We start from the raw sequence: 13,576 nt of genomic DNA, 5'->3' as shown, positions 1-13,576 counted from the left end.
CTCCTGACTCCCAACATAAAAAGCATAACATTTCCAGAATGTTACAAGAATATTTTTACACAAGCTCATCTTTTCATTCTGCTGGGCTTCAGACAAGACTTCTTGTTGCCCTAGAATGAGTACAAGGATAAAAGTTCAAAGGTTCAGGACACATTACAGCATAGCCAAGATACAGCATTAATACTCTCAATTCACAGGCATTGTTACATAAAATTGTCCAAAATTACAGCACATAGTTGTAGAATCACAAAAGAGTTTAGGTTTGAGGGGACCTTTAGCACTTACCTGCTCTAAAGCCTTGCTCAAGGCAAAGTCAGGTTTGAAGACAGGACAGACTCTGAAGTCAGGACGAGACAGAGCCTTGTCCAGTCAACTCTTGTGTGTCTCCAAGGAAGGACACAGCCAGCAGGTCAAGACAAGTCATTAATTCCTCAACTCAGCACCCATGAGACAGCACCAAAGTATTGGGCCCAGCACTTTGGGCTCCCCAGAGAGAAAGACACTGACAGACTGGAGCCAGAAGAACAGGTTTCTACATACAGAAGCAACAGTATCAAATAAAACCAGTACCAATTTTTGGCCAATCTAGTAGAGACAGTTGCCTTTTTTTGTCATGGGAAAATAATGCTTCTTAAGGTTCTAAGAAATGATTGTATAATTTAATATATAAATTATAAATATATTAGTATATATTAAATTTTTATAGCTTCATGTATTCTATAAAACACATTTTTATTAAAGCATATAATTCCTATAAATTACATAAATTATATAATTGAATTCTTATGTTATTATCTTACATATAATTTTCATATAAACATATTGATTTCTTAATTTATAAATAAACTAATTTAATATATAAATTAAATAATTTATATTAATTTACATTAGAAACTTATGAAGCAATTTAATTATATGATCAATATAAATTATATTATTCATTTATATTTAAAATAAAAATATTTTATTTGCCATTTCTGACAGTCAGCTTCTGGTCGTCCCATTTCTTTTTCTTTTTCTCTAGTAAGTTTATATTCCAAAAAAAGACAGTGCACTTTAACCTGATGCTTCTAAATAAACACATCTCTTGTCTTTCATATTTACTTTTACTCCCAAATCTTCACCAAATTTGTATATTTAGAGGTTTCCAGATTCAGTTCTGAAGCACATGAATTTTTTTGATAAAATCTTCAACATACAATTTGCTTCAGTGTCACAGCCCCCTTTCAAATATCAGAGAATTCTTACCATTAATAACTTGCACATATCCCAGGGGAATCTTTGTAGACATTACAGGAAACAAATCAGCCTTAAGCAATGTCTTTGTGAACCATACTGCATACCACATTTTTTATTAATTTCTGTACAGCTTCAAATGTCTGCTTCATGGTATGCGTAATAAAAGAAGCAGGTACTTTTGCACGTTCTCCACACACTAACCCTCCCTCACAGAGCCCAACAGCTGCATGTATAAATACACATCAGTTATTATGGTTACCAGAGAGTCCACACAAAATGCGTTCTCGTTTGGAATCTCTTTTAACACCCGCTGTGTGTAGAACAATAGCGCAGAACTAAAAACATCCACCAATAGACAGTGACAGCGCCGCCACAGCTCCCCCACGTGGGTCAGGATGGCCGAGCGGTCTAAGGCGCTGCGTTCAGGTCGCAGTCTCCCCTGGAGGCGTGGGTTCGAATCCCACTTCTGACAACGTTGTTTTTGTGGCTGAGGATTTTGGCTTTGTCTATTTTGGAAAAAGAAAGGCGGAGGAAAGAATTCATCGCGCTCCACAGCTTCCTCAGGAGGAAAAGGGCGGGAGCTCCTTCTCACACCGTCTTGGTATCCACTGACAGGAAGTGCAGGAGGAGTTCAAAGCTGTGTCAGGAGGGCTTCAGAGGGGACACTAAGAAGCATTTATTTACTGACAAGGCGATAAAAAACTGGATCAGGCTTCGAGGGAGGTCAATGCCCCAAGCCTGTCAATGTTTTAGAGGGTTTTGAACAATCCACTTAGAAACTAGTCTTAACATTTGGTCAACCCTGAACTGGTCACAACTTGGCAGTTGGTGACCACTGAACTTGCCAACTAAACTTGCTATTCAATTCTGTTCTATTCTAACATTTTAAAATGGTGTCCTAAATTAAAATAGCAAATCTAGTTGTTTCAGCCTGGAGCAGGTCATAGTACAACCCCCAAAATCTGGTGGGGGTTTGCTTGCTCTCCACCAGCACAGCTGCAGCAGCCCTCCACCTTCCCTGCACTCGCTCTGATGCTGGATGCCAGGCCAGGCACCTCACCCTGCACAGACAAATGTCACTGCCCCAAGATGGGCTTCTGCTGCTTTAGGGAGTAGCACCCACCTGCCAGGCAATCACCTGCAGGGTTCTGGCACTTGCTTAAGCAGCAGGAGAAAGGGAGTGAGCAAAGGAGAGCACAAAAAGGAGAAGGCAAAACCTCCCTCTCTCCTTCTTTTGCCAGAGGTGAGCAGTTATTTTAGCTCTAGATGTTTTCTAAAACTACAGCTTCCACCTCAATGCTAGATGTTTTTTTCTTACTTTTAACTTGCTCTCCAAAATACTCTGGATGTTGCTTTGTATTCTTGATTTTTTTAAAATTTAAAAACCTCTGAAAAGCAGATATGAATCAGTAAACTAATTAAATTTTCATGTTATATGTTTAGAGTTAAATACACATTAGGTGAAATTCTAGAATACAAAGTATTTCTGAGAAACAAGACCACCAACAGCAGTCACAAGAACATTCTTCCCTTGAATGAAGTAGAAGACTAGGATTTTTAGTTAATGTCAAATATCCAGCACTGCAAGCCTTCAGCAGGCATACAATAATGACCTCTGAAACACATAACACTAGATCATTATAAATGAGCAGCTAAAATAGGTGAATCAATGAATTATCCCAGTGGAAGAAACAAACAGGTAGCGTTTTAATTATGTGATAACACAAACTCTGACAAAGGAAACTAATCCCTTCCATCTGCAAATGCTACTAAGCAGTCCTTGAGTAGAGTGCTACCTGCACAAAATACTTCTCTACCACACCTGGTGTACATTGTGTACAGAGGATAGATATCTAAGGACTTAACCCAAGGGGTGGTGTTCATCCATCCATTCTCACTAGGCAAGCAGCACTACAGGCTGTCAACATATACAGGGATGCTTTCATCTCCTGAACTGTTAAAAGTGTGTAATTCCACATTCCTTACAGCAATTCTACCAGTACTGGAATTATGGAAGCAGCACATTTACCTGCTATGAACACTCAGCAAGTCCAGCATGTCTGGATCTGCCAAACACACCAAAATCAACAGGCAGCCACCCAAAGCAGTAACCCTGAACTCTGAAGTTGCAGGACTGGCTGGTCTTCCTGTGGGATCCATTTTGGACAAAACCTGAAATCAAAATCATCAAGTCCCACCAACATAATTTACAATAGTAGTGTGTTATCTAACTTACAGAGGCATCAAATCAATATTATTAGAAGTAATTTGATCTAAACTAAGAGTTCAGACTCTTTCTAAAGTTTAAAGAAAAAAAATATAACTGAGGTAGAGATATATATATGTATAGATATATAGATATATATATGTATAGATATATAGATATACATATAAACCATTAAATAATTAAATGTCAGAAGACAAACATCAAATTTGATGTTTTGAACCTCCTTAGCTTAATTTCAATTACAATATGAATATTGAGATCATATAAATCAGCCCGGTGTACCTACAGTATAAGATGGTTTAAGCATCCTAGAAAACTACAAATGAGAAGACCATTAAATAATTATTTATTCAATACCTATTCAGGACTGTAGCTTTTTTGTACAATCCCTTCCTGGCCCTGCTTTAATCCCCACTGAGAGTCTTGCATGGTGGGGCAGAGCGAGAGAACTACAAAGGGCTCTGGCCACCATTCAAGGTAAGAAGAGCCCCAGTTGTAGTGGCAGTTCACAAGTTACTTCAGTGGTGCTAGGATTCATCCCATGATGCAAATCTTCTGTGAAACAGCAGCATCATTACAGATGCACAGAGCCACAGGATAAAAACTCTGCAGCCTAGATCTCTTCATAGTTTGTAGTTAACAGCATTTCCCTTCTAGTAACACATTGTAATGGGTAAATTATATATGCAGATGAGATTTAATTTGGATTTCCAATATAATCACAAAATAAAACATAGTATTCTTCCAAGCTGACTCTTCCATAATTACAGACTATAAGAATTAACAAAACTAAAGAGAGAGGAAGAGGGAGGGTTAAATCCTAGGCCATCATAAACCACAGAGACCATAGGGCTTCATTAGGAAACCTGTATAAAGTTCAATTCCTTTTCTCAAGCAGATAATTTCTCTTGCATTAAAGGCCTGGACAGACCAGAATAATCTGTCAAATTCTTCATTAATGTTATGTATGTAACAGTCACTTTTACAAATATGCACCAAATTTCAGCAAAACACACAGAAACTTACAGAACTGACAGAAATTAATTTTGTCGAGACAAGTCTCTTCCTACAAATTTGCTTTCAGAAACTTTCACAAGATGGACTAGACAGAATCTAGAGAGGCATTTGAGGGGAAGAAAACAATCACCTTAAAAAATCTGATTATCAGCATGTATGCTTAGTATTTCACAATCACATGCTGATATCTGCACTCTTTTATATACAGGCTCTTTAGCGAGGCTCTTCACATGAATATGTTCAGCACTGCAGTCTATTTAAAACCAAAATAATCATATTATCTAGATAAGATCTTCAGACTTAAACAAGTTTCATTATTAAAGGAAGCACATGATCAGCTTTTTCTGAGATAGACTTCGCATATGTCTTATCTATTGCCAGTCACAAGGATTGAGACCAAACTCTCAACATTTGCATGTGCTGTGAATATTTCCTGTGAGAAAATGTCACAAGGTGAGAAGTACAGAAAAATGAAGAGCTCAGAATTTTTCTCTCTATGGCATGGTGCACAAGGCAGTGCTTCTGGTAAATAAGATACAGAGAATGACATATCTTTCCCTTTTTCTCTTTTTTCTTATTTTTCTCTCCTTTTTTTTTCTTTTTAAGAAATGGACTATTCATTTTTCAAACAAATGTATTTTAGGGTGCCAATGCAAACAGGAGGTAAAAGCCACAGAAAGCTGTTGTGCTTTCCCAAAGGTCAGCTTGCTTTAAGGAAGCCTCTATTAAATACAACCTTTAAATTAATGAGGAATAAGGATTCCCTTTCAGCTCCAGCCAGAGCTGTACATGTGAGCAGAGCCCTTACTGACCAGAAGGGGAAAGAAGAGAGGCAGACCCCACACTGTGTGAAATCCCCTTGAAGGGATTTCAGGGAAATAAATAATTTTATGGGCAAGCTGGGATTCCAGCATTACCACTACTGCACCATCCTGCATGCGAGGATATTTCTGCATAGAACTTATTCCTTCAGATAAATTTTTTTTCTCACAAATGGTTATCAGCAACTTTTCTCATCCTGATTTTATGAATGTTGCCCATGGACTAGGGGAGAATACAGCACAGAAGAGACAATCTCATATGCACATCACAAAGCCTAATAGATACCCAGATCTGATCTTGCCACTCAGCATGAGTCACTGAATGACTGAAATAGATGGAAACTACTTCCAGTATTTGTCTCCTGACACCAAAGCCACGCATCACTTTGAAAAGATTTAGATGAAGTTCAGACAAGTATCTGCTAAGTATGTGGACACTGAGGGAGTTTTGAGACATCTCATTACTTCTACTGCTCATTAGTGGATAGGACAGTATATTTCCAACACTTTGTGGTTTTCAAAGGTTTTTTTAAAAACCAAACTAAAAGGAATAATCAGGATACCACAGCTCACCTGTTCCCTTTGTCATTGAAGCAAGTCTGCACTGACAGTTCAAAGCATGTCTGAATTTGCGTTGATCTTTTTGAGAAACAATCCATTACCAGTCGCTAATGAACTTTTTTTTTTTCCCCAATGAAAGGAGTCTACCTGGGATTCCATGCTGTTCACAATTATTAAAACATGAAAACTGGACTAACTCTGTTAGGGGCATTAATGGTTAACTCTGATGTTAATTAAATGTCAGCTTTATGAAAACTGGAACCAATTCAGACAATGCAAGTCAATCATTGTACTAAAGATGATGCATGCAGCAGCTCATGTCCCAGTACAAGCATCCTGAATCTCTACTGGCATAACTCACACTGCAGAGGGGCAAGTCCAAAGGGCAGTAGTGACGTGAGGAAACACACGTGCCTGGAAAGTGAAAGTAACACAGAGCTGTTTCTGCTGGCATAGAGACCCTTGTAACAGCAGAGGCAAAAAGCTACCTGCCACAAGCCATGCTTGCATCTGGATCTCCCCCACACACACACGCTCAGAATATGGGGCAGTTTGTTATTCTGCTGCTAGTGCTCTTCATAAAAATTATTGGATAAACCAGTATTTTTTGGTAGGCATGCCTGTCCTTAAGCCATTCTTGTTCCATTTGCAAAAGCCACATTCCCCTTTCAAAGATAATGGTGTCTTTTTACTGTCAGCCAAACCACTAGTTGTTTGCTGCTAGAAGTAGTAACCCTTATCTCAGAGGGCACTCAGGTTTAACTGGAATTAGCTTATTTTCCTGCTCCTTCAGTGCTAGTGCCAGTGCTAGGCTAGGCTTTGGCAGCTCCCACTCTCCACAGCACAGCATTAGCTGGATGGTCACCATTGCTGCTGCACAGCTACACACACAGACTCCTCACCAAAGCACCCAGGGTCTTCCAAGTCTCCTCAAAGAGGAGGGCCCCCCAGCCTTACATATAGAACTGATAAGAAAACAAAACCTTGTGCAAAATCTCAGTGTCAGGACTTTTCCTGGGCTGCCCTGTCTGGATCACAGGTGTAGCTGCATTGCCTCCTCTCCTAAATAATCTGTCCTCCATAGTTAGACTTGCTCCTTATCTGCAGTCTAACCCAATATCCTCTTAACACATGCAAGGACACCCATGCTGGAACAGACCAATGGTCAGCCCAGCTCAGCATCCTCTGGGATAGTGGCCAAGACCAGCCGAGACACAAATCAATACAGACGCTGGTAATCAGCAGGACAAACAGCAGGACAAAGCCTCATTGCTTCCAGAAATCTGGGGCTCAGAGATTTCTTATTGTAGAGGTATTTCATTGTTTCATACCCTGCAAGGAGGTCGCTGGAGCTGGTGGGGTCTCTCGGGATCCTCCCCACCCAGAGTCAGCTCAGCTGCAGCAGATTGCTCGGGGCCAAAGCCAGTTTTGCTTGTCTGCCAGGACAGAGACCATACAATCTTGTGACAAACTCTTTCAGTGTTTAACCACCTTCCCATTAAAAAAAAAAAAAAAGGGATTTGGACATTTTCTGAAAGTATTAGCATTCACATGCTGCTGCAAAATATTCCAGAGCCTACCTCTGCACTGCCTGAGGAACTGCGTGCAAGCCAGTGTATGGGCAAGGGCAATGCTCCTCGTGTCTTATAAAGGCTTTAAGATCACAGCATTCATTACTTTAATTGGAATACTCTAAGATACATAATTTTTCTGGTTTCTGGATTTTCCCTATGTTGTTAATAAGGATTCCTGTCTTTGTCATGAGCTGTGGAGGCATGTAGCATTGCTCCATAATACCCAGGGAAACAAGATAATTTGTTTACAACTTTCTTATCATAATAAATGCCAAAATATTTCTCATCTCTCACAGTAATAAAAGTCAGGCAAAAGGCAATTATTTGCCACAAGGTAAATAACCTTTTAATGCCATCTTCAATTCTTGGAACCACTCTCATAGCTTTTTTGCTCTTACTGTGCATCTGTTGCATTTATTTCTCCCCTTGCCAGGAGACTCCCCACCTACCATATACATTTGAAAGAAGTATACAAGCTTAGAAGGAAGCTTTACATATTTCAGTCTTCAGACTCACATTTTCATAGCAGGAACAAAGACATTAAAATGGAATTATAGAAAGGTTTGGGTTGGAAGGGTTATCTAGTTCCAGTACCTGTGCCATGGGCAGGGACACTTCCTGCTAGACCAGGGTGCCTCAAAGTTCCATTCAGCGTGGTCTTGAACACTTCCAAGCACCCACAACTTCTCTGGGCAACCTGGTCCGTGGTTTCAGCATCTTCACAGCAAGGAATGTCTTCCTTATATTTAATCTAAACCTATCCCCTGGCATTTTAAATACATTACCCTTTGTTCACATGTCCTTGTAAGAAGTCCCTCCCCAGCCCTTCCACAGCCCCTCTCTTGGTGCTGAAAGGTGCTATGAGGTCACCCTGGAGCCTACTCTTTTCCAGGCTGAACAGCCCCCAGTCCTCTTAGCCTGACTTCACAGGAGAGGTGTTTCAGCCTTCTGACCATCTTTGCTTTGGTTCTGTGGACTTGTTCCAACAGGTTCATTTCCTTCTTGTGTTGGGGACCCCAGGGCTGGACACAGAATTCCAGGTGGGATCTCACAAGAGCAGAGCCAAGGAGCAGAATCTCCTCCATTGCCCTGCTGCCCACGCTGCTTTTGATGGAGCCCAGGACATGTTTGGCTTTCTGGGCTGTGAACACACATTGTCAGCACATCCTAAGCTATTGATTCACCACCACCCCTGAGTCTTTTCCTGAGGGTGTTGCCATCTTATTGCAAAACTTTCATACCTTTTTGTTGATTTCTCATGGGCAGCTCCTCACAACACTGACTCCTCTTCTGCACAGCCAACAAACTCCATCTCACCTCTCAACCAGCCAACCTGCTCTTTTACAATACCCCTCTTAATTGGATCCAGCTGTGGCCTATTAAGGGCAGGCTTGTTCTTAATGCTTGATAATTGGCACAGCTGTAACTCCTTAGGGGTGAGATTACTTTCACCACTATCTCTATTCTCCTACATTTTATCTATCCACATCAGAGCTGCTTTCAATCCATCCTCCGCCCAGGAGGATGCCCCAATCATTGTGCAGGACATTGTACTTGGCCTTGTTGAACTTCATGAGGTTTGAATGGGCCCACTTCTCAAGTTTGTCCATGTCCCTCTGGATTGCATCCCTTCCTTCCAGTATGTCAGCCACACCACACAGCTTCATGTGATTGCCAAACTTGCCAAGGGTGCCTGCTAGGTTCAATCCCCCTGCCCATGTCCAGCAGCAGTCCAATACTGACCCCTGCAAAAAGTCACTTTTCACTGCTCTGCAGATGGATATCGAGCCCTCAACAGCAACTTTTTGAGTTTAACCAATCATCCAGTTCCTTATCCACTGAGTGGTGCATCCATCAAATCCATGGGTCTCCATGTTAGAGACAGAGGATGTCATGTGGGACAGTGTCAAATGCTTTGCACAAGTCCCAGTAGATGAAATCCAATGTCCTTCTCTTGTCCTTCAACACTATAACCCCATCATAGAAGGCCACCAAATTTTTCAGGCATGATTTGCTCTTAGTGAAATTGTGTTGTCTGTCACCAGCCACCTTCTTATTTTGCACATGCCTCAGCACAGTTTCTAGGAGAATCTGATCCATGATCTTGCCAGGCACACAGGTGAGACAGACTGGCCTGTAATTCCTCAGGTCTCCATTTTTTTTTCATTTTTAAAACCAGGGGTTATGTTTCTTCCTTTCCAGTCAGTGGGAACTTTACCAGACTGCCATGACTTCTCAAGTATTATGGGTAGTGGCTTAGAAACTTCTCTGAGAACTCCTCCTCAGGTCCCACAGATGCATCTCATCAAGTCCCATGGACTTGTGCATCTTCACATTCCTTAGATGGTCTTGAGCCCGATATTCTTCTCCAGCATGTGGTACTTCATTCTCCTGGTTCCTGCCTTTGCTTTCTGTGACTTGGGCACTGTGGCTGGAGCACTTGTTGGTGAAGACTGAGGCATTGGATACCTCAGCCTTCTCCACACCCCAGGTAACAAGGTCTCCCATTTCCTTCTGGAAATTTCCCTAGTCTGTATTTTATTACTGATGTTCCTACAGAAACTTTTCTTGCTGCCTTTGATATTCCTGACTAGATTTGATTCTATCAGGGTTTTAGTCTTGTACACTTGACCCCTGATTGCCCAGACAATTTCTCTGTATTCCTCCTAGGCCACGTGTCCTTGCTTCCACACTCTTTTCTGTGTTTGTGTTTACCCAGAAGCTTCTTTTTCATCCACACAGGCCTCCAAACATTTTTGCCTAATTTCCTATTTGTTGGGATGCCTCTCTTCTGAGTTTGAAGGTGATCTTTGAATATCAAGCAGTTTTCTTTATTTCCTCTTCCCTACGAGTTTTTATGCTACAGTACTCTACCAAGAGGAGTACTTCAAGAGGGACAAGGTCTGTTCCTGAAGTCCAGGGCAGTGGGATTGAGTGCACTTTCCCCTAGAGGGTATTGAACTCCACCATTTTGTGGTCACTGGAGACAAGGCTGCCTTTGGGCTCCCCATTCCCCTCCAGCCTCTCTTGTGTGGTGAGAACAAGGTCCAGCATAGCACCTCTCCTTGCTGGCTCCTCTATCCCTTGGAGAAGGAAGTTAACATCAATGCTTTGCAGGAACCTCCTAAATTGTTTATGCCCTGCTAAGTTCCCCCTCTAACAGATATCAAGGTGGTGGAGGCCCCCATGAGAGCCAGGGCTTGTAAGAATATGAGGCTGCTCCTCTTTATCTGCAGAGAGCGCCATCCACTAGGTTTTCCTGGTTGGGTGGCCTGTAGCAGACCCTGTAATGTCACCTGTCCCTGCCCTCCCTTTAGTCCTGACCCATAAGCCATTGGTCAGCTCTTCATCCATCCCAGAGCTCCCTGTACAGCTGGTCATTGATAAAAAGGTGATGACCCTCTTCATCTTCCCTTCCTGTCCTTCCTACAGAGCATTCTTCCATTCCAACACCCCAGTCTCAGGAGTCATCCTCACTTCTCTGTGATATTAGGAAATCAGACATAGAACTCTGTATTCAGAAAATAACCTTGTCCATGTTAAGAAACAAATTAAAAAAACCTGGGGCTTTTGTAATGTCTTCCATCAGACAATACAGTTCACAGGAGAACATTTAAACTAAGATGTCATACAGAGGAACAAAAGAGTTCACCATGACAAGGCTTAAGTGTTGTTCTTTCACTGTGGTTATTTAGTGCAAAGAATAAATCATAGCTACATTAGAGATGGAAGATCAAACAGGGACAAAAGTTAAGACTGTGTGGTCATCCCTAGCTCCTCATAGAGTTTGTTGCAGAGTTTCAGACTAGGTATTGAGAAAACTCCATTTCTTCTGGAAAAAACAATTAATGAGCAATAAAGCAGGTTTCTATCTTGGTTGAAAGATGGATAAAAGGGTGGAAAGCTCTCTGTATTAAGGCCTTAAAAAGATTATATGGGATTAAGGCAAATACGATATGACATAACAAGCCCTGTACAAAAAAAAGGGTTGTCCACTTTGAGCTTTGCTGTAATGCAGATAGAATAATAAATTATACACCAAATATTATCCAAAATAAATCATGGACCATATCTAGTGGTAAATTAATTATCTTTGCTCCTTAAGTCTTCTCTTTTTCATAAAAAGCAATTCCTCTAGACAGTCTGAAGAGAACTGAGTGCACTTTTTTTCCTCTGTGAGAATGAAGAAATAGGGCTAAAATTCCCATGTGATAAGTTCAATTTCAACAGCTAGAATTTTAATATGGCTACCTACTTATAAAATATTTGCTATAAAAATTTTACTTGTATTAATAAATTTTTGGATGTTTGCAAGATTAGAAACTGCTATAGAATGAATTTAAAAGTACTGTCTCCAGGCAAACCAGCTTCCATTGTTCCTCTCATAGCTACAATTAGGGAGCTTAATAAAATCCAGCATATCAGATTAGTTTTACAACCTCTACTCCTGTAACTTGTCCTACCATGACATCTTACAACAAGTATGGGGTAAATGGGTTAGGTCTACAGAATAATGTTACAGTCTTCCCTTCAGACTGATTTTTTGTCCTTTCTGATAACATTTAAGAGAATATTTTCCAATTAATTGAAAGCCATTTAGTGCTCCCACCAAATTACTCCTCAATGACTCTGGAACAGATACACTTTCTTTTTACCAAATGCATTTGATTTCTTCTCTGCACACACAGACATGCACTTAATTAAACTTTGCAGTGAAGTGGCATTAGTTAGGCACACAAGGCATACCAAGTTGCTCTTAGGCTTCCTGCGAGAAAGCCAGCAGTGCTGATGCTTTCCTTCATGTACTTTAAAGTGTCAGCAAAACAGGCAATTTATGGCCACATAAATAAGGAGGCAACAGCCCATGACCACTATCTGCAGCAATACAGCACAGACACAGACGGTGAGTTGGGCCCATTCCCTGGGACTGATTCATGTTGCTGAATACAGAATCAGAATACACTTTACCAAAGCGTCTTCTGTAACACCATAATAAAATACATCAGCAGTATGAGTGTTTAAAAAGGTATCAGGGTGCAGCATAAAAAAATCCCATTAACAAAGCATGAGCCTTGTACAGATATCTATTATTCACCATGCTGAAAATTTAACCTGCGAATTTTATACACATACAAGCAGGATGCAGACATATCACATTGTGAAATGATATCTGGGTTTTATCAGGATATTGGGATTTTTGTTAAGAAATAAAGAACGGGGTTGCCTTTTGGTCTGATACAGTGTTGTCCTTGTGGGCAGGGATTTAAAAAAGCATCCAAAAAGGGGATACATCTGAGAATTCATGTAATTGCCAGAAACATCTGAAAAAGTCTGTAAGACACAACAACTGTTTTCATTATATGGTTCCAGTTCTGCTTCAGAAGACTTCAGAGATGTATCTGGCAAGCTAACCCTGAGAGAAAATGTATTTCTGACCACCAGTGCAGCCATTCTTCCATATGAAAATGCAGCAGAGGTTGGATGATGCCACTTAGCTCTGTTAGGTGCTGATTGTCACGTGTGTGCTTTTCACATTGAAGTTGGAATTAAACAGGAGTGGTTTCAAATTGAGAGTAAGTTTCATATATAGCAGCAATAATAATTCTCTAATCTACAGACTTAATTTCCTGAAAATCAGAGAAATGTTACTAAGCTATTTTTGCAGCCAGAATCCAGCAGGAGCAGCTCTGCTAAGACTAGATATATACCACTAACAGGAGATATCTGCAGGGCACGGAGGCCCAAGCTCAGCATGAAATCTGAGCATGAGGAAAAGTTCATCCTTGCCTGGGAAATTTCTTCATGCTTTCCTGTGCCTGAAGAAGTGACTGAACTGGGGCATGAGTACCTTCAACTGAATTCATCATTCAGCAAGACTGACCTTCAGTTTATATCTTGGCATATTTTTCCTCCAAATGCACTTTTTAAAAAGAAAAACAAAACATTTTCCTCATCTTGCATACTCTTGCTAAAGACTATTATTAGAAAATTCGTGTGAAATCCTGATTTCTAGAATAGAAGCAAAAGAATTCCACTGATTATGGAAATGCAGCAATTTGCCCTTCTGCTGGAACTTGAACAGGGTGTAACAGGAAACACATCCCTGTGAAGTAAAAAGCCAAGCCACACACAGAGTA

The 13,576-nt window shown here is 40.7% G+C and overlaps 1 protein-coding gene and 1 non-coding gene across 6 annotated transcripts in view; one reads left to right on the top strand and one right to left on the bottom strand.

The window, feature by feature from the left end:
• OXR1 (oxidation resistance 1) overlaps nt 1–13,576 on the bottom strand; it is a 260,076-nt gene that overhangs the window by 208,594 nt on the left and 37,906 nt on the right. The gene's annotated exons all lie outside the window — the stretch shown is intronic.
• Nucleotides 1,629–1,711, top strand: TRNAL-CAG. Its single transcript has one exon. It is a non-coding gene; the product is annotated as a tRNA-Leu (tRNA).

The sequence above is a fragment of the Passer montanus genome, unplaced genomic scaffold (genome assembly GCF_014805655.1).
Source record: "Passer montanus isolate IOZ18808 unplaced genomic scaffold, ASM1480565v1 scaffold19, whole genome shotgun sequence".
Classification (NCBI taxonomy): Eukaryota; Metazoa; Chordata; class Aves; order Passeriformes; family Passeridae; genus Passer; species Passer montanus.
The sequence above is the reverse complement of the archived record's forward strand: the minus strand, read 5'-3'. Positions and strand labels throughout refer to the sequence as shown.